This window comes from Alosa alosa, chromosome 10 (assembly GCF_017589495.1).
Source record: "Alosa alosa isolate M-15738 ecotype Scorff River chromosome 10, AALO_Geno_1.1, whole genome shotgun sequence".
NCBI classification, from domain to species: domain Eukaryota; kingdom Metazoa; phylum Chordata; class Actinopteri; order Clupeiformes; family Clupeidae; genus Alosa; species Alosa alosa.
The window spans coordinates 18,608,677-18,630,594 of NC_063198.1; the positions used below are offsets into that span (position 1 = coordinate 18,608,677).

Consider the following 21,918-nt stretch of genomic DNA (forward strand, 5'->3'; position numbering starts at 1 on the left):
GAGAGAGAGAGAGAGAGAGAGAGAGAGAGAGAGAGAGAGAGAGAGAGAGCAATCACCACACTGGCCACCGGAATTGATCTCCAAGATAACAAGACTCTCTGGCCACATTACTAAACAGCCAGGCTCATTGGTGTGGCAGTCACATACTGAACCATAATGGCTGTCCTCCTTCACAATAGGATCTGTTGACTGAGTCCCCATTACGGTCCTTAAGAGTAGCATCCCCATTCTGCAGGCAGTGATGTGACTGAATGTCAATACAGATGGCCTCCTTCATCTTCTACTTGGCTTTCTGAGGACTACTTTAAAACATCCTCTCTGCACTGGAACTAAATCTACAGTAACAGTGGTTTACAAGTTATATCCTCAAATTCACCTTGAAGACAACGTGCGAACAACTTGGCTGCGTTCCATACATCAAACAAACACGCATTCCGCAGCGCCGAGCCCCTCTGGCAAACGGAAGGCACCGCAGTCACCTTGTGTGCCCGACTGCTGAGAGGGATATCACATCGCATTCGTCACCACAGAGTTTCGCACCGTGAGAGCTCCGCTTCCGAAGGAGCATAAAACCACTGATTGATTGCCAACAGAGATGTGTCTCCGACCCTGACTCCTCCATGGCAGATACAGGAGGATGGAGGAATCCATAGGAGGTGTGGTGGGCATCTGAATCCTTACGGTATACCCTCCACATCCGCCCCTTCCACTTGAGTGATGGCGTCGTTCAGACGCAGTGTTTATCTCCAGTGGATAGCCACAGATCAGGAGGGAATTGAAGGGTTTTAGGCTGGGATCCCAGCTGCACTGCTGAGCCTTTTATTGGTCAAACACTTGACCACCCAGGGGAAGCAGGACCCACAACACAGCCACTCCAATGTACTGGCACGGAAGGGCCTTTTTATGATATGTCTCATTACAATTCACACAAACCTGAGGCTGTTAAATCTTTCATCTTAACATAAGCCTCCACCTGTCACAGGGATTAAGAAACAAATCGCACAGGCTTGGGGATATCAGACACCGATATCAGATGTGAGCATCAACAGATCTGCCAGAACCTGTGAGTAAACATTGTTTTTCTTCAGACTGTTTTTTGAAAACAGTAGATCTCAAAAAAACTCAATAACAATGAGAAAGTGGAAAGTCACTTAACGAACAGTGTTAATAAGGTTTGCTCCTTTAATGATAGAAATCAGTGAAACTCCAATACAGAGAAATGCTGCACTGAAGACTGACACAAAAGAAGTACAGTGAGGAACTAAGTTGGGCTAAATGAACCAGATCTTAATGGGCCAACATTTCTTCAGGAAATTACGTTATATGGACACTATGATATTAGGAAGCACTTTGCAGTTTCATTAAAGTAGGCCAGTAATGCGATTGGGCAGAACAAATGTAACTGCACACTGCGAGCCAAATGGCAGGGCCTGCTGTTCGTTAGAAAATGGATTCATAAGGAGCCAGGGCAATGATGTGATTTTCATTGCTTTCGTGCCATAGACATGCTAAAAGCTGCTTGCTTAAACCCACCGCCACCACGGCAATTTACGTTCTCGCTTGAACCTCTCAGGCAGGCTTGGTCTTATAAACACTAAATGCCTGCTGCAGTGGCACAGTGCAGGTTTGACATCTGCACTTGCCACTTCAGCATCCGAAACATGCCATCTTCTTCTCAGTAAGCACATTTGCACACGCTCAAGCAAACACACACACACACACACACACACACACACATCTCTCTCATACATATGTGCATAATACAAACACACACAAACTTACACATTTGCATAATTATCCAATTAGGGTGGCACAGGGATGGGACGTGAGCTCAGTGGATGGCACAGGCAGGTGGGCTGCACTCCAGCGCAAAAAAAAAAGAAGAGAGAGGAAAGCAGCCATATTGCCTCTACCGCCTCCAGCCTCACATGCTCTGCCAGATAACATACTCATACCCGACATGATCTGCCAGGCTGCTAGGCCCTTTACGTCCTCTTGTCGACACTAGGAAAGGCCATTAAGGTGTTTAGGAAGAGGAAGAGGCCGCATCAGCGGCTGTTTGGGGGCACTCATCGGTGATAAAGCAACACAGAGAGGCCAGAGGAGAGCCTCAGGGCAGGCCTGGCTCTAGTGCAAAGGCAAGACATCTGTGATTGTTTGAGTGGATTTATGTGTTATTTGACTGGACCTTTTTTTGTTTATTTTTGCAGGCGTGTGCGTGACTCAGAAAAGCATATTTGTGAGTGTGTGTGTGTGTGTGTGTGTGTGTGTGTGTGTGTGCGTAGATGTGGGAGTGCAGTGCAGTGCATGTGTGAGAGAGAGAGACAAAGAGAGTGAAAGAGAACGAAAAAAAACGCATATTTGAGTGATTGTGTGCCTTAACATATTTCTGTGTGTGTGTGTGTGTGTGTGTGTGGATGTGGGTGTGCACTGTGCAGTGTATGTAAGAGAGAGAGAGAAACAGAGTGAAAAAAGAACAAAAGAAAGTACATTTGTGTGATTGTGTGCCTTAACATATTTCTGCGTGTGCTGTGTATGTGTACGTGTGTGTTTTATGAGAGCAGATTTCTTTGTGCGTGTGTGTGTGTGTGTGTTCACACTAAGTGCACCCCGCCATCCATCTCAATGCGCCCAGGCCGGGGTGCTTCCGACACAGCACAGAGGCCCAGCTGCTGCTGCTGGCCTCAGACGGTTTCTGGCAGCCGCCAGCACTGACAGCCTCAGACCAGCTCCCCCCTCCTCCACCACCACCACCACCACCACCGCTGCAGCTCAGAGGGCGCCACCATCACCGCCACCGCTGTCATTATAGAGCCTGCCCGCAAAATACTGCAGGCTACTGAGGGCGACCAACTCCTGATGGTCTCATTACAGTTACATGAGAGGAGAAAGAGAGGGAGGGAGGGAGAGGGGGAATGAGGGAGGTGTGTATTCAAAAATGCAAGTAGATAGAGAGATTGGCAGAGAAAAAGGGGGTTTCAGGAAAATCAGATAGAAAAAGAGAAAGAGACAGACACAAAACAAGAATAACTTGGACCCTAACTTGGACCCTCCTTTATACCAAGGTCAAAAGCCCAGACTAGGGATCGACCGATATATCGGCCGGCCGATATTTACGTTTTTTACGTGTATCGGCAGATAAGCGGCTGCGTTCGCCGATAGTTTTTCCCCGCATTATTTAGGTGTCCACAGGCAGCTCTGTGTTGCTGAAAGCCTGCTCTTCAAGACAACAGTAAACTTTAAACTTTCAAAGCATCTTTTAACTGTTTGACTTATGAAATATTGCCATACACTTTGAAGGTGGAAGCAAGTTTGTGGGTCCAAATGGAAAACGAGAATAATAGATAGATAGGTACTTTATTTAATGCTTAATGCCTCGTTTATAGAACTGCTTGCCATTGTATTTAGGGAGCTGCAAATAGCTAAGTTGTAGGCTAGGCTATCCATATGCATGCTGTAGCGGTAGCTGTTACAAACACTGGTCATATGATTAAGTAATGCCAACATTGTTCCGTGGTATTTGTGGAAGTTTTATTCAGCGACCACCAGTGTATTTAGGGAGCTGCAAATAGCTAAGTTGTAGGCTATCCGTATGCATGCGGTAGCGGTAGCTGTTACGAACACTGGTCAATCGTATGATTAAGTAATGCCGACGTTGTTTTGTGATATTTGTGGGAGTTTTATTCAGCGACCACCTGGCTGAGTTTTGGACGCGTGTGGTGTGTGCGTCTCCCTCCCCCTCTCCCTTCGAGCTGGGCGGAGTTGCCATCGCAGTGATATCAGAGCTTTAATAATGAGAGACGTGTTAATGTAGTTGACTATTAATTCGTGTTAACGTTTACCATGTACCAGACATACCTTGTATGCCTTACTTGTTTAGAGCCGTTTGCTAACCTTATCATTATCAATCCAGTTCAATGGTGGTTCATCAACTACCAAACAGAAGTTTGTCTGTGCGTCTGGTCTGTCTCACTCAGTGGGACACACGCATCACAGCGATATGAGAGTGCTGCACTACCAGAAGGAGAGATTTTAAAACTGAGAGATATGTTTTATACCTTTTGACGTTGATGCCGTTTAGAACAGAAACATCTGACACCACGTTATTTTCTTCTGCTGATATATGTTCTGTGGTTGACAAATCTGGCAGATATATATAGACATAGAAAAATATAGACATAGAAAAATTTAAATTATGCAGTCTTAAATTACTAATCAAGCACTTTAGTTCAATAGCTACTTTTCAGGCTTATTGTTTTCTTAAATTATTTAAATGTGTTGACAAAGGACATTTTGTGATGACCTGAATTATGTCTTATAGTCACCAAGCAATGCATCATCAAGGCTGTGTTGTAAGATTTTGATGAAAGCATTTTGCACAGTTAACCATATCCAGTGCACCCATCCATTCAATAAATGTTCCTTTTTTAAATTGAGACCTATAACATTTGTTAACATCATTTGTGTAATTATGTGTCATTTGTCTGATGTAAATTGAGGGAGCAAAATAAAAGCAGTATCGGCTCCAAATATCGGCTCAAGAAAATCGGCAGCCTGTATCGGTCATCGGCTAAGGCTGATGGAAAAAAAATCGGTATCGGTACTAAAAAATCCATATCGGTCGATCCCTAGCCAAGACATATTTCTCTACCAGAAGGACATCAAAGAACCCAAGTTGAAGACATGAGTCGATAAAAAACAAAAATCCAGCGGCAAGATCAAGAATGCTTGTAGGTCCCTGAGGGTGTGGGTGGAGGTGCAAATCAGTATCCACGTGTCAGACAAAGAATGTGTGTGTGTGTGTGTGTGTGTGTGTGAGAGAGAGAGAGAGAGAGAAGAGAGAGGAAGAACTATTGTTTTGTGTGGATATGTATAGATGTGTACATGCACTTGTTGGGTGTACAAGAGGGTAAGTCAGCGAGTATTTGTGCGTGTATTGTGTGTATTGTCTAAGTGTGTGTGTAAGCGTGTGTGTGTGTGTGCATACTAAGAAGCAGTTGGCATGGTGCCAGCGTGTCAAGGGACACAGGTCAGCGGCGTGCCACCCTCAGAGCCCTGTGGTGCTGAGGAGAGGTGACAGCGGGTGGTCTGACAGCCCCCTCTGCTACACACACCCAAGAGGGAGGCCGCTCAGGACAGACAGCCCCAGGTCTGGCCCTGACAAGGCTCAGGGCTGGGCCACATTAGGGCCAGATCCTTCAGAGAATACTAATTTACAGCACGATGGCAACACGACGGCCTGTGCACTGTGACTTTCAGGGGACCTCTGTTCTCATCTGCTGGGTTCTGTTTTCCTTTTGTTTTGTGATGCGCAGGATGAGGCAATCTCACAGCAAGGCAATAATACCATTTCATTCTCTCTCTCTCCCTCTCTCTCTGTGTGTTTGTGTGTGTGTTCATTCCTTTGTTCTGCTGGTCCACTAATTGCTCTATTATCCTCAATCACCAGAACCATCAAGGCTTTCGGTTTTGATTTTTTTGCGAGCTACAGTGTGTTGAAATTGCTGGTGACTGCAAAAAAAATACTTGCTCCACAGAGTGAATTAAACGACTGCAGATGTGCCACTGCAACAAATATCAAGTGTCATGTTAAGCATGATAAAACAAATGGTAGTTGACATTTTTACTGTGCAAAAAGTGCAAAGAATTGTTCATTAGCCACAGTCTGCATACATTTTTTAAAATCTGAGTTTGTATTTGTAGCTGAAATATTTATGTTTCTAACATTAAGATACAGTCCTCCAAACTTAAAAAAAAAAAACTTTTAAAAAAAGTGCAATTGAGTTACCTATAGCTGAAAAGGCGTGAAGAGTAATTGGAAGAATGTTCAAAGCAGGAGAATGTTAGATGTATTTCTTTCTTTTCCTACCTCCCATTTCTCCTCCACCCTCTGAGTCCACCCAGTAAGGTAGGATTATGATGCCACAGCAGACTGAGGGCGTCTCACTCGTGGCTGGTGGTAAGACAGCGAAGCAGCTTCAGTATGCTGTGAGACGCCATTATGGCCTCCACCTGGGCTTCTTTGCCCTGCTCTGGGTGCCTCCAGGTCATCAGCTCCAGAGGAGCCCTGGTGACCATGTTTCTGGAGTGATCTGACCACATAATCAGCTCTCACAGCTTCCCCGTGAGGACGATGTCTGTTTGTCTTTCTGTTATGCCTTCGATTAAGCCTTGGATTTAGTACTGTCACAGGGGAGGGGTGGACACTACGCTCTCAGTTCACAAGGCACGGGGGAGAAAAACACACCACAAGCTCCCACACGTCAAAATGACCCATAATCCTCCTCTCTCTCTCACTCTTTGCACCTCTCTCCTTCTCTGTTGCACCCTCTCTTACTGTCTTTCGCTGTCTCTCTTTCTCTCAGTTTATTGACATTTTCAATTGATTACTACAGAACACTAGCCTGGGTGCTATTCCGAACTTAGTCCCGCCCACAACATTTGAGGTCGGGAAGTTCAGTCTGGCATTGCTCCATTGTGGAGCAAGTATGCTCGCCCTAGATCGGGCGGACCAATAAAATCGGGCTTTACGATGATGGACAGGTGAGCAACAGCGCCTGGTCCATCACGTCATCTGAGCATGCTTAGATTAGGCTTATGTTTTAGGGCTGGGACAACGCGTTGACGTAATTGATGACGTCGACGCAAAAAATATGTTGACGCAAAATATGCGCGTCGATTCATCAAGCATAAAGCGTGCAGCGAAATATTTTTTAATTTTACACCTTCAGTGTTTCCCATACGATGACTAATCTGTGGCGAGGAAAATCAAAACCGAAACAAAACGAAATCAAAACCGGCCTATTTAATTTAAAGATCAGATAAAATCCTTTCATTGAGCTGCACTTTTTACGCACGCAGCCTATCCTTGCCCCGCCCGCTCTCTCTCATAACGAGCCCCCTGCCCCTCCTCTGCATGTGCATTTAACAAAATATTCACGATTGTTGGAGGATTGTTGTTGCCAACTGTGGAGGGGGACCTGGACTGGGCGAACCAGTTGAACCACTTCTACAACAGGTTTGACTGGCCTGCTCCAGCTCCAATGGCGGTGGTCTGTCCACCATTCCCCAGCCCCCACCCCCCACCCCCTCAATACCAGTGCAACACTCAACTCCATCATCACAGGCTATCGTACCCCCACCATCACTGGATTTTGCACCCCTCCCCCAAATGGCGATCACGCACAATGAGGTGACAACGACTTCAGTCAACAGCCATCAGACACACAGATCCCAGATGCACCCCTCCCCTCCCCTTACACCCCTCACCATTACAACAGACCAAGTGACAGCCCAACTAAAGAAATTGCGCAGCAATAAAGCAGCGGGGCCTGACAGACTGTGTCCAAGGCTACTCAAGGCCTGTGCTGCTGAACTGGGGGGGCCACTGAAGCACATCTTCAATTTGAGCCTACGCCTTGGACAAGTTCCGACACTGTTGAAGACATCATGTCTCACCCCTGTCCCTAAGAAACTACACCCTAGTGAGCTTAATGACTACAGACCTGTCGCTCTTACATCACATGAGATGAAGACAATGGAGCGATTGGTCTTAGGTATGTTCAGACCCCAGGTACACCATGCACTAGACCCGTTACAGTTTGCATACCAGGAGAAAGTGGGCGTGGACGATGCCATCACTTATCTTCTACACAGGACACATTCCCACCTAGACTAGAGGAAAAGTGCTGTGAGAATCATGTTCTTTGATTTCTCAAGTGCTTTTAACACCATCTAACCCCTCAGATTGGGAGACAAGCTCTTGCAGATGGGTGTGGGCGCTCACCTGGTAACCTGGATTACAGATTACCTGACCCGGCGACCACAGTTAGATCCAGACTGAAGAACTGTCTCTTTGACACTGTGATCAGCAGCACCGAGCCCACAGGGAACTGTGCTCTCTCCAGTCCTGTTCACCCTGTACACATCTGACTTCTGCTACAACACCGAGTCATGCCACATGCAGAAGTTTTCTGATGATACTGCAATTGTGGGATGTATCAGGAACGGGCAGGAGGAGTACAGGAGCCTGGTGGAGGACTTTGTGCAATGGTGCAAACTCAATCATCTTCAACTCAACACTTCAAAGACCAAGGAGATGGTGGTGGATTTCCGCAGGTCTAAGCCCAGTCTGCTACCAGTCCACATTGGGTCAATGTGGAGGTGGTAAGCACCTACAAGTATCTGGGTCTCCACCTGGACAATAAACTGGACTGGTCAGCCAACACTGATGCACTCTACAAGAAAGGGCAGAGCAGGCTGTACTTCCTGAAGAGGCTGCGGTCCTTCAATGTGTGCAGCAAGCTCCTCAGGATGTTCTACCAGTCTGTTGTTGCCAGCGTTCTCTTCTATGCAGTAGTATGCTAGGGAGGAAGCACAAGGAAGAAGGATGCGGGGCGAATTGACAGGCTGGTAAGGAAAGCTGGCTCTGTAGTTGGAGCTGAACTGGAGTGCATCACTTCACTATCTGACAAAAGGACCCTGAACAAACTGATCAACATCTTAGACAATGAGTGTCACCCACTCCACAGCACTATTGTTAAGCAGAAGAGCCTGATCAGCTGGAGACTTCGCTCACTGCCTTACACAACAGACAGACTGAGAAAGTCATTTGTCCCCAGGGCCATTGAACTGTTCAATGCTTCACTTAAGGGAAGAGGACTTCTCTGCATAGTCTGTCTGCCTCTTCACCCCCTCCATGTTTGGATAATGTCTGTCCACTAGCCACTTTTACCACTGTCTTTCTGCCTCACTGTTTGCGTGCTATATTAGCACATTAGCACATATGCATAACCCCTCCCTCCATGCCACAGCCGAACTGTGGCCACACTTGTACCTTTTCTTAAAATAGTTAAATATATAGATATATAGACTTTAGTTCTGCATTGTTGCACTGTTGGACTTACTCATTTGCACTATCACCATTGCACTATCACCATGACACTCATTCACACAGAGCACCTTACCTTACCTTACTATGCACAGAGAATCACAGGCTCAGTCCCTGCCTCAGTCATTGCAAGCACCTCTGATTGATTAATCACCACTATGTGGATACTGTTTTTAGAATTGATTTAGATTAAGTGTTAGTATAATTTGTATTTTAGTATATTTAGTATATTCTTTATCTTCTACTGTCCTTATTGCTTAGTTGTGTTTTTATATTATATACTTTAATTACTTTTTCTGCTGTTAAAGAATGTGTATGTGTTGTCTGTATGCTGCTGAGACCTTGAATTTCCCCTGGGGATCAATAAAGTATCTATCTATCTATCTATCTATCTATCTACAGTACATAGAAGCATTGCATAGAACTAGGCTAAATTGCTATTAAATCCGCTAAATTGCTATTAAATCGTGACCATGATGCGCAAATTTGTTCAAAACTGCTGTATTAAAGTTAACTCTGCTAATGTCTTATCACAACATAGTACATTGAGGAGACTAAACTAAGTTAAGTTATGCAATCAAACAGTATCTCAAAGCTAACGTTAGAATACTGTTTGGTTTAACTAACTTTGAATTAACTAATTTTTACAAAAGACCAGAAAACATAGGATGGTTTGTGTGTTTTCTTCCTACACATCACGGTAAGCTATTTCGTTGCTCTAATTGGTTAGATCTATCCAATTGAGTGCAGAGGCATTCCCCCCCTGTATCAGTTGAAACACGCCCCATAATTATGTCCCAATGGAGCAGTATCAAACTCATATTCTGACTAGAATTGAGTATGACAACATCAGGCTAACAGAACACACACCTCACTACAAAACACTATCACCACGACCCTTGAGTGCCTTACATATAGTCTTATCAAATAACAGAGCCACAATCCACTTACACTATTCTACAGTACATCCTCTGCCGCTATGCCCACTACCATGACCATTGTAAATGAATGCCTTCTCTTGCTCCTTGGCCAAGGTCAGCAGCTGAGGGTGAGCGATGAGGGGTAATCTGCAGCCTCGCTCCATTACAGTGCGGTCATAAAGACAGGCACATCCTCACAGCTGCTGAAGCACACCACAAATAATAGCACAGGCACTTTCCTCAGTGGCCTGCTGAGCAGCTCTTGCCAAAAGTCCACTATGACAAGCTGAATGTAGTTGGGAAATGGTCTTCATTTTGTGTTCTCATACAGACAGACAGACAGACACACACACACACAAAACTGACATAACAGTTTCCCAGCATACACTCACCTCAGTTCTTTTTATTCATTTTCCATGGAGTTGTCACACACTCAGATACCCAGATGCCCTTCTATCGAGCACACACACCACCACCACCACCACCAACACCACCACCACCACCACCACCAACAACAACAACAACAACAACAACAACACCTTACATTTATATAGCGCTTTTCTCGATACTCTCGATACTCAAAGCGCGTTAGAGATTATTATTATTCCTCTCTGTGTGCATCTGTCTGCTGCAATCTCTGCGCAATGATGCCTCAATCAGATCTCTGCCATCCTCCACAGGGCATCAGTCATCTCTCCAGAAGAGACCGCGGCCACACTCAGAGATGGTGGGTGTCACTGATGGCCCAGGATCTCAGTCCTTCTTGGTTAATGGCCACCGATCATCAGAAAAACAACAACAGGTACCTTTACAGAAGGCAGTCAGTCATTTTGCCCAATGTAAAAGCAAACAGACCATCAAGGAAAATCAGTTGGAATGTGAAATGATATGAATATCAGATGGGCCACAGAAAAAAAATCAAATAAAATATTGTAGTGTAGTTGTGTGTAGCTGTAATGCAGGAGGCTGGGGCTGGTTACTGCTTCTGCCATATTTTGAGAGACAAAATGCTGCCGGTAAGTAAGTACTGCTCCCTCCTCTGCCAAGCGGTCCCCCGTTGGCTGGGGATTTATAAGCAGAAAGGTGGCTTTGGGCGACTCCATGAGGAGACATCTGTGGCGCAATCTGGTGGAGGAGTGGAGTGGTCAGGACACAAGGTCACCACTTATGCCCCTGTGTTTTTCGCAGAGGAGTGTGAAGGACACATACCTCTTCTTCTCTTTGTTTGGCCTGATTTCTCTCTATTTTTCATCCATCCATCCATCTATCTAACTACAGTATTTTCCTGTGCATTAGCCGCATTGTGTATAAGCCACAGGATTTTATGTTGCAGTGTTTTATGCAAGTTAAAAAAAACAAAACCATATTAATACCATATGAACCGCACCTGTGTATTAACCTCATAACTGAAGAAATTTTGCAAAATCCATGTATAAACTGCGACTAATAGTTGGAAAATTACGATATGTATCTACCTATTTTATAGTTTCCTGTCTATAGCTGCTGGAATCACACACATAATCTCTAGTGTCTCTCTATACTATAAAGAAACAAAGTGTAAGAGCTGAATTGTGAACACATACATACATACACACACACAAACAATCAAACCAAATCAACCAATATACAATCACACACACAGCCATTCAGACAAATATACACAGACCTTCCAATGACCTTAGTCATGACTTGAATTAAACCTTTGCTCATGATCAATTTCTTTCCAGAGTTTATTTACACAACTAATCAACATTAGCTTTTTAGTCAATAGCTTGTCTGCTTTGAACATACTGATAGCCCTTCAGCACAATAGCAAAGGACAAAGAAATTTGCTTAAAACACACAAACACACACTCCTTTCCATGTCTGTAAATATCTACAGGGACGGAGGCTTTTACTTGACAATGAGTGTGATGAAACAGAACTCCTCACTGCAGTAAGGAAGCCTCAAGCGTTCATTTATTCTCCATTATGACCCCCAAACATCCTGCTGTGATTATTTTCCTCTCGTTTGCCTATTTTCACTATACTCTCATACCACAAAATAGGTTTGCACAAATAACCTTACGGTAAGGTTTGCAGAGTGGAAAAGTTAGCTCTCAAGAGAAACCTCTGATGGAGTGAATTCTTTTGAGTCATCCGTTAAATGGCAAATCTCAGCAGTAAATGACATATTTTGCTAGCAATGATGAGATGTTCTTGAAGGTCCTGAATCTTTTTAAGAACACACACTGAATAGAAAATTGTCCTTTTCCGAGGCCACCGCTGTGCCCCTGGTCTGATGGAAACTGTCTGAGGTAGGCCGGGACTTTTAACTGCTGCGCAACTTCAAAGATTTTTTTTTGAAAATTGTAAAGCTAGAGAGAGGGATGACTGCACAGGCCAAGCCAATTCTGAAGATTTATGCTGAGTGTGATGTTTTTCCATAGCCCACAGCTGACATGGAGCACTTAGATTCACCACTGGGGTGGGAAATGGGCACATGGAGGAGGGCTAGCAAGCCTTGCGGTGGCTAACCGCTTTTAACAACAGAATATCATGTCTCCATCAAGGCTTGTCCTGTCTGACCCCATCAAAGAATTCCATAATTCTCTCCTAACTATGTTTGGCACCTGCATTTCAGAATGGGAGCAAATCATGGAATCCACACACGGTGTTCATGCAATAGAGCAAAATTAGTAACCCTACACATTTAGTAATCAGAGTGCATCTTAGAGCGCCGGAAGGTTCTTCAGCCTGCACCTACAGAAGAGCGTTTGGGACTACTTGACCCTAATTTGCTTCAGCTGTGAACAACTTAAGTTAAAAAATAAGCATTTTTGAGGATCTATGTGCCGTGGAGTGTTTATTTTTACCTGAAAAAAATGGGGATCATGCAAACTTAGCTTCCCCAACTTTCAACAAAGTGCTCTTGGCTCTAAGCCCTAAGGCAGTGGACCACCTATAATAACGCTAATATTTTGTGGACCACCTATAATAACACTGATATTTTGACTTCCTTTGGTCTGATTCAAGTAGACACTGCTTTCTTTTTCATAGTTTATTGATTTAGCTCTGTCTAGTTTAGTAGCTGACATGTGGCCATGCTAATTTGAGCACACTCAATCCTGCACTGGCAGTCAAGCTTATTAATTGATTACATTCTTAATTCATCATCTCCATCTGTGCTGAGCTGTCACGGATGTCAAGGCTTGATGAGTGTGGAGACAGCTGTCAAACTGTGACAACACCACTCAAATGAACTATCCTCCCCTATATGGAGGATCATATCCATTTGGGACCAGAACAGAAAGATAGCAGATCTGTGCAGAGCCCACGCCAGCAAAACTATACGCTACTTTAACTAGATACACTAACTCATAGAGTACTAAACATAAAGATTAAAATGTGTAAAATGTGTGATCTGTGGCCACATAAGGTTTTATGGTCTTTAACAGAGGTAAGCAGTACAGTGTTCTACTGTAAACTCACAGAAAGAGGTCACAGACACATATGACAACTCTGAATGGTAGAGCCATTCTTTGTAAAAGTTTAAAAATGCTTTAAATGTTATTAATTCAAACCGCAGATATATATACGGTAAAAGCCTAAATTAGACTTGCACAGGATGCACCTCCCTAGTATATGGTTTACATTACTGTATTTCAACAGATAAAAGTAGATTTTATTCCACTGATGGAAGTTATATATTATATGTTAAAGAAGTAATCAATAGGTGTCAGAGGAGTAACCTCATGCCCACTGAGCTGGAAGAGACGCTCTGGGGAAATTATAGTGCTTTACTGTTAATCCCGTCAGTCAAGCGGCTCGCTGAAACACTCGCAGCCTCGCTTCAACACTTCTGCCTTTCCTGCGACAACTCATTAAGATGGACTGGCTTCGGTTCCCTTGACCCTGCCATCCCATGGACCAGCGCGAGGGTTATCATTCCGCCTTAAGTGCGTCCCCTATGTGGTTTTCACAGTCGGCAGCGAGGAGTGAACTGCTCACATATTTTGCGGTAGCGGTGCCAGCCAGATCTGTGGTGCGATCATGTGCCTCATAAGCTGTGGATCATATGCTTTCCCTCCCCTGACCCTCATGCCCTCACGCTTTCCTCTTGTTGTTTCTTCTTGTTTTCTCTCTGCCTCTGTCTCTCCTTCCCTCCCTCTCTCTCTGTTACACTCTTATTTTAAATCTCTTTCTGATATCCAAGTTACACTCTCCATCTTTACCATCTGTAAATGTCTTTTATTCTCATGTTATCCTTTTCATTTATTCTATTTTCACAACCTCTTCCTATTTGTCTCTCTATAACTGTGTATTTGTTACAGAAATAAACAAGACAGAAAGAGAGAGAGAATGTATTACCTGTGCTGCTGTCACCGTAAAGTATAAGTACACTAATTATGTGTTCAGAAAACAGTTCTAAATTCAGACATTTTCACTCCCTCATGTTCAAACTGGGGCTCACTACTGCTGACATGAGGATTGCACCAGCAGTTCATGCAGAGAAACATGTCTCTTCACAAAGATCCTACAAATATTCCACACACACCGATGGCAATTCTCAAACAGCTTCCACCCACTTACCGCCAGTTCACATCCAAAGCATGTGGCACACACAGAGTTTTCGAACAGTACTGCTTTCTCTGTCTCTTTCCATCTCTCTCTCTCCATCTCAATCTCTCAAGCTCTCCTTGACACAAATAAAGCATGCCCACACATATGTATACTGACGCACACATTACACAGACACACACACACACACACACACACACACAAACAGAGAGAGAGAGAGAGCAAAAGAGAGAGAAGAGATCAAATCCACTGCAGTATTTATGAGAGTTGGAGTAGAGGCTCCACTCTGACTGCGATTCTCCTCCCACTGAGAATGCCACTGCGGCACCTTCACCATCCATATGTATTCACGTGTGTGTGTGTGTGTGTGTGTGTGTACGTTTCATATGTAGGCACACGTGTGTGTGTGCATCTTTATGAGTGGGCGTGTGTGTGTGTGTGTGTGTGTGAGAGAGAGAGAGAGAGAGAGAGAGAGAGAGAGGAAGAGAGAGAAAGAGAGGGAGGGAGAGATAAAGAGAGGGAGGGAGAGAGTGGGAGGTAGCTCCAGTGTGCTTGTCCTGTAACAGTAAACCACCCATCTCTCAGGGCCCGTCCACACGGAGACGCTTTTTAGGTTAAACGCAGAGGTTTTGCTTCGTCTTGGCCGAGCGTCCAAACGAATCCAGTAAACGCACTGCCCGAAACCGCACTTTTCTGAAACCTGGTCCCAGAGTGGAGAAATCTGAAACCATAGCCCGTTTGAATTCGTTTAGACAGCGAAATCGCACATTCTGCTTGCGTATCGATGATGTCAGCGCCACACCTCAGCTGCCCTGGACTTGCACTTATAGTATTGCCTAACAATACTAGTTTTCATACATGACATTACCTACGATTACACTCCGTAAGATAAACTGGTGCTGCGCAGCGCCGATAGCTTATGACTTGGTGGACTGAACACTGTTTTTTCACTGTCAGTGACGCGAGAGAACTTAAGTTATTAGGAAAGTGCGGTGTAAGTTTAGGCTACATTAATTTGTGCGTAGTGCCAGTGTCATTCATTTATTTTACATGTCTTACAACATATATATATGCATTCAAAGTCGAGTGAAATCAGATATAAGCATACAAAGACGCAGAACTCACGTTAAGCCGATGGTAGCACACTGAATGCAAATGCGCGATTTGATTTGATGCAGGCAAACGTATTGTTACTAACGAAGGTTTTATAGCAATATTATAAATGTGGCGACAGAATAGCCTAGAACTTGGGTAAGCCTTTATGTTTAGTAGCCTAATTGCGGTGATAGCCAAAACTAATGTGAATCACGGACTATCCTACAACCAAAGAAAGTAAAGGTGATTAGAAGGCCTACCTGCGTTAGCCAAATAAAGGACGGGACTGCACCCTTCACACACCGTAAAAAAATAAAGTTGCTTTAGTTGTACAGTTGACTACAGTTGACAGTTCACCATCAGTCCACACAAACAATTCTGGTTTCCTTGCACTAGCCATTTTGTCATAGCTTATTCTGTCTGTTTGTAAAGCACAAATTTTGGTCAATTTCTGTAAAGAAACAGTGCCACCTATAAGCCTGGGGTAGGAAGTAACGTGTTGAGTCGTGTTGAGATGGATCCGTTTGGACGCAAATATTCTTGATGCGGTTTCAGGGAAGACGGAGGAAAAAAAGATCGGTTTCGTACGTGTGGACTAGCCCTCAGTGTCCATCTGAGGCCCCAATCTCTGCTGCCCTCTCCTCTCCAGATCTCTCACTTTGGGCTGTGCAAGCCTTTGAGCCTCTGGGTCAGTGCCTATCCACTGTCCATTTCCCCTTCCTTCCTTCCACTTCCTGTCCTCTCCTCTTCTCTTATTTCCATTCTCTCTCTTCTCTACTCTCCTCCATTATCCTTTCCACTCCTGACACTGTTGCTTTCTTCCATCCTTCTCCACTGCCTTGTCCTCCTCTGTTCTAGTCTCCTCTCTTCCCTGGGCCTGTTCTGACTTTCTCTTTTCTCTCAATTCCTCCCCTCTCCTCACCCCTCCCCTCCCCTCCTTTTCTCTTCACCATTTCCCCTCTGCTTCTCTTTTATGCTGCCATCACTATTCTTCTTCTTGCTTGTTCTCTCCTGTTCCCTGTCTCCCCTCACCCACCTCCCCTCTCAACACCTCTCCTCTCCTCACCTTACCACTCATCCTCTCTCCTCTCCTCTCTTCTCTCCATCCCCTCAGCCTCTCTCCTCTCCTCTCCCAGAATGCGGCACACAGCTGACCTGACTGACCTCTGCATGATAATGCTGCTTTGTGCACTGCAGCCCATTCATCAGCTGTGAGTGTGTGTGTGTTTGTGTGTGTGTGTGTGTGTGAGAGAGAGAGAGCGAGAGAGAGAGAGCATGCAGATGCTCAAAGGCCCCTACAGGATAAATAAACACATAAACACATCTTTAGAGAAGGCCACCTTTATGATCCCTATCTCTGTCTCTCTTGAACACACACACACACAAACAATTATTCCTAACAATAGGTGCACAATCATACACACGCATAAACGCACGCGCACACACGCACACACACTACAGACACAGATCCTCCCTATGCTGTAGACCCATATCTTCAGCTGATCAGACCCACATACCACTAAATCATATCACCTTGTATCACAACAAACACACACACACACACACACACACACACACACACACACACACACACACACACACAAACTACACTGAAAAGTGTGCAGGTTAGCCATCAGATTTTGTCTCTTCCATTTAGTTTACATTGTGAACTGAGGTTACAGCTAATAAACATTCCCCATTCCGAACACAGCTTTGGCTTCACTGAACCTCCGCGGTCTCCCGCCTCGCAACACAGTGCATGGCATCACCTCTCCCCAGCCTCACAACCGACTGGAATGCTGTTGTATCTCACTTTGAATCCTTTCCATTTGCTGAGCATGTCCTCTTTGCCAAGTCATTAAAACTTCTGAAGTAAGCGGCAAAAAAATAAATAAACAAACAGACAGACAAATGACTGAGTGCAGCTGGGTATGACAAGTGTCACCGGGAAGGGAAGTGTGCCACACTCACTCCTGTCAGATCACAGGGCTCAGGGGAGAAAAAAGAGCACAAGCTGCCACACAACAACTACCCATAATCCTCTCACTCTTCTCTCTCTCTACCTCTCTCTTCTCTCTCTCGGTCTCTCAAGGTAGGTAAAGACCTTAGCTCCCGGACCAGAGCAACCAGAGAGGGTGGCAGACGGGTTTTCATGTTTAATCATTTGCTCCTCCTCACAGCTTCCTCGCCTTCTGCTGATGGATTGTAATTTTTTATTTTGTCTGTCCACCAAGGGTTTTCTTTTTTTGGAGAGGATATTCAAATCAGACATTAAAGCATCATTTTTGTCTCCCTTGCATTGCTAATCCATCATGAATAATCTATCTTCCTGCATCCTAGGCCAAGGCTGTCTTCCTGAATCACAGGCAACATTTCACAGCCCGAGTTGCCCTAACAAGACAGAAGAGCTTTGTCATGCATTTTAAAAACCTGCAGTAAATGTGACATATATCCCTGACATGAAATATATTTTAGGTGAATTTAAAACAAGTCAAATACTTAAGCATGTAGCAAAGAGAAAGCCCATGCCAGTGCTTTATCGGTACATTTTAAGAATGAACCACACTAATAACTGTTTCAGGAACATGAAAAGGAAACAACTTTGACCTTGTGCTATGTTGTGATTGTTAGTATATGGAATGCTACTACGAAAGTACCCATTTGAGATGACTGGAGAATGAGGCAGTCAGCAAAAGTGCTTTGAATGGCAAGTTTTGAGAGGAAGTTGTTTCTTTGAATTGAATTGAATTGAAATAAAATGAATTGGCTCCACGCTGCAGTGGCCTTTGACTTGTATTATTATTATTATTATGTAAATGCTGTCATTTTTTAATAGGCCTTTAACTTTTGCGCCAGTTGGTTTGGTTGGGTTTTTCACAGTTAACAAGATTCCACTTCAGTTAGGCTACCTTTGTCTTAGTTCGAAGTGATTCAGCTGCCATGCTGACTGGTCTGGACCTCAGTAACCTCTATGGTGCATACGACCATGGTCCATACCACATTCGGGTCCAAGTGCCCACGGGGACCCAGATTAGAGTCCGACCTGGGTCATTTCCCGATCCCACCCAATCACTCTCTCTCTCTCTCTATTCTGTCCTGTCTGTCCAGCTTGTCACTCACAGAACATTCTAGTACACCCGCAGGAGCAAAATACACTCCATTACACAGGGGGCCTCCAGTGACTTTGAGACAGGCAACAACTCAGGCAGCCCTCCAGAAAAAAAACAAAAAAAAACAAAAACAAAGCCCCATTGTGTATCACAGCAACACACGGCAACACACTGCAATGCTTGCCATGAGGCAACCCGACAATCCGCGGGCAAAGCACAAACACACCTTTCATCCTTCACGCTTCTCTCTCTTATCCCTTCATTCTCTTGTTCCTGCCTTTGGCAGCGTGGTGCGCGCCACGCGTTTCATGGTGTGGCCCGGCTGAAAGGAACTGGGCGGAATGAAAGGCTGTTTCTCCACACGGCCACGTCTGTCTGTGACTGAGAGAGAGAAAAGAGAAAGAGGGGGGTTCTTGGCTGACACAAGCACAAGGCAGGAGCAGTGGCGTTTAAAAATGACCTTGAAAATCCCACTGTCCTCCTCATGCCCAGGGGCTAAGCTACCACACACACACACATACACACGCATGCTTTCATTGGCTGAGGTGCCATCTAAACATTGTCCAGCCAGACGATAAGAACTAGAGCTCAAGAGTACGTTTGTGTGTCTGTGGGGTGCATATAGACAGACAAGAGAGCAGAAGGGAGAAGGATACGAGGATGGAGTGAGACTAAAAAGAGAACGAGAAAACAAGACAAATGTGGGGAGAGAGAGAGGCGGAAATACAGGAGGATAAACAGGGTGGGCTATTATCCCCACTGCTCTTTCTCATCTGCATTAACAGCCTGGATTTGCATCTGCCTTCCTCAGTCCCTCCAGTGAAGTATGCTGATGACCTTCCGATCACAAAGCTACTGATTTCTCCCTGGAATGACTCAAAGGGCCTTGGATTCTAAATGAGGACAGGAGTTTTCCCTCGCAATGAATGAAGCTAAGAGCAAAGGATATGGTAATCAGTGCCAGGAGAGAGGACCGCATTCCGTCTCCTCCATTTCCAAAGATTTCTGGACAACACATCAGCAGAGTGTTAAAGTTCAGATTTCATCTGACTTGTCATGGGATTCTCACATGAAGTACATGCTTTTTAAGTCAAGGCCAAAAACCCATTATCCCAGTGTTGACAAAAGAGCGGATCTCCAATGTGATGTTCTACAGCAGTGGTCTCCAACACGGTGCCCACGGGCACCAGGTAGCCCGCGGGACGGCTATGAGGCGCCCCCAGCGCACTTTCTAAAAATAGCCAACAGGTCGCCTGCAGATCACGCTCTAAAAACACGCTCCATTGTTAAGTTTTCAATAGATATTTAAGTCTAGACCAGAACCATTTTAAGAATGTATGTAGCCATACATCTGTAACATTAAATTGATATTGGTGATACCAAATTGTAGCTGCGTTAAATTTTAGCCTTTGGCTCCAAATCCGTTTCCCATTCAATCTTTAAACAACGGAAGCGGAGCGCATACACGCTGCTCGCACGCATAAACAGTAAAGGGGGAAAAAACGTGCTTGTCTAGTGTAGCGAATGGAAGCATATCTTTGCAAAAGTTCTGTGGCCATTCCATGTTCGTCAAATACGGTTCTTGCATGATTGTTCAAGGTATGAAAAACAATTGCTTTAGCTCACAGGCCTTTTCTCCTCCGTAGGCAACTGCCGTATAATAGCGCTGAAAATGTTATAGCATGCATGACTGAGCAGGACTGTGCATTACCCTTTTTTGTCAGATCATGGATCATTTCAGGTGTGCAATAACTTTAAAAGGAGTTTTCATATGTTAGGGTGGTGTGGGCGATTACTATTGAAATGTTAAAACCGAATTGTCCACTGAAATCAGAACTTAAACAACCCCTGAATTCATAATGGTGGGTGGGTATAAATTGGGTACAAATTGTAACCCAAATTATTAATTGCACAAAAAGATTTGTAAAAAAAAAATAGATTAGATTCCCCATGCAAACTTTGAAATGAACAAACTAAACAAAAATGTTGGTAGTGTTGCATAGGTTATTGATATTAAATTTGAAAATACAGTTGCTTAATATATAAAGACGTATAGGCCTGCACAATATTGATAATTTAAAAGTAAAAATCACATAGGCCTATTATTTAGGATGACTACTGTCGCAAAAAAAGGGGTGAGGGTATGTTTGTTTAAATGAGTAGCCCTCCATATGATTTCGGGTCTTCAGGTAGCCCTCATTCCCAAAAAGGTTGGAGACCCCTGTTCTACAGCAAATACACCTAACCTTCATTCATTCAGTTCTTCAACATTCCAGCCAACATTCCAAGGGTCTGTCTTAGGAGAGAGAGTGCAGAAATGTTGCTGCTCATTGGAATCCCATCTTCCTCTTTTCCGTCACTTAGCGAAAGACCTGATGAAGCTAAAGGGCAGTTCTTTCCCTCTCCATTAGCCTGCCACCTATACACTCCATTATTCTCCCTGTCAACAATTCTGGTTGCAATGTTTTAAAAACTATATTTTTATGCTCTTGTACCCCGTCATGTCAAACTTAATAAATTAATCTGAATCATTCTGGATAAAGCAACAGGCTAGAGAGATCAACTGTTAAAGACAGAAAGAATTATATAGAAGGGTTCAGATGCAAAAGCCTCTAAATGCCACCTACGTCAAAAATGAGATAAAGATGGAGAGTGGATGCTCTCCACACATAGTATACGTTAATCAAATAATTTTACTTCAAAACCCACTAAATACCACTATCTTCCTGGTCTGAAATATCGATTTATAGGCAAAAACCTATAGGAGCCTGAATTTAAATGCTAATTTAAAAGAAAAGTGGTCAGACGGATTTGGAGGGTTTTGCATCTGAACTCTTCATATATAGAGAGAATAACAACAGAGAGAGAGAGAGAGAGAGAGAGAGAGAGAATAATTAAAACAAAGAAAAGTATCCAGCGACAGCACTGATGATCACAATGTCTCAGCATCAGAGAACGCCAAGGCTAAGAACAGACCGTTGCCAGCGTGTGACTGCTAATTCAAGCTGCTCAAACCATCCTGCTCTCCCAAACCCTGGCCACCACATCTATGCCAGTAAGACCCCGAACCCTGTCCAGTGTAATCAGCTAACTGTGGGGACCATAACGCCAGATCTGTCAGTGATGGAGCATATGCCATCATAAAGACACCCACCAGCCTGTGTCAGAAGAAAAATTATGGAAATTGATGTAATTACTAGGGCTGTCACTTTAACCCAAGAAAATCCTGTTATATATTCAGAGCACAAATACAGATGATGCAGACAAGTTCAAATTTAAATTTGAATATGCTTGTCAAAAACACATCGTATTTCAAGGCTCTCAGCTCTTGGCTCTCAACACT

General features: G+C 44.2%; 1 protein-coding gene across 11 annotated transcripts in view; it reads right to left on the minus strand.

The window, feature by feature from the left end:
- Positions 1–21,918, minus strand: part of LOC125301438 (band 4.1-like protein 1) — a 96,769-nt gene that overhangs the window by 53,940 nt on the left and 20,911 nt on the right. The gene's annotated exons all lie outside the window — the stretch shown is intronic.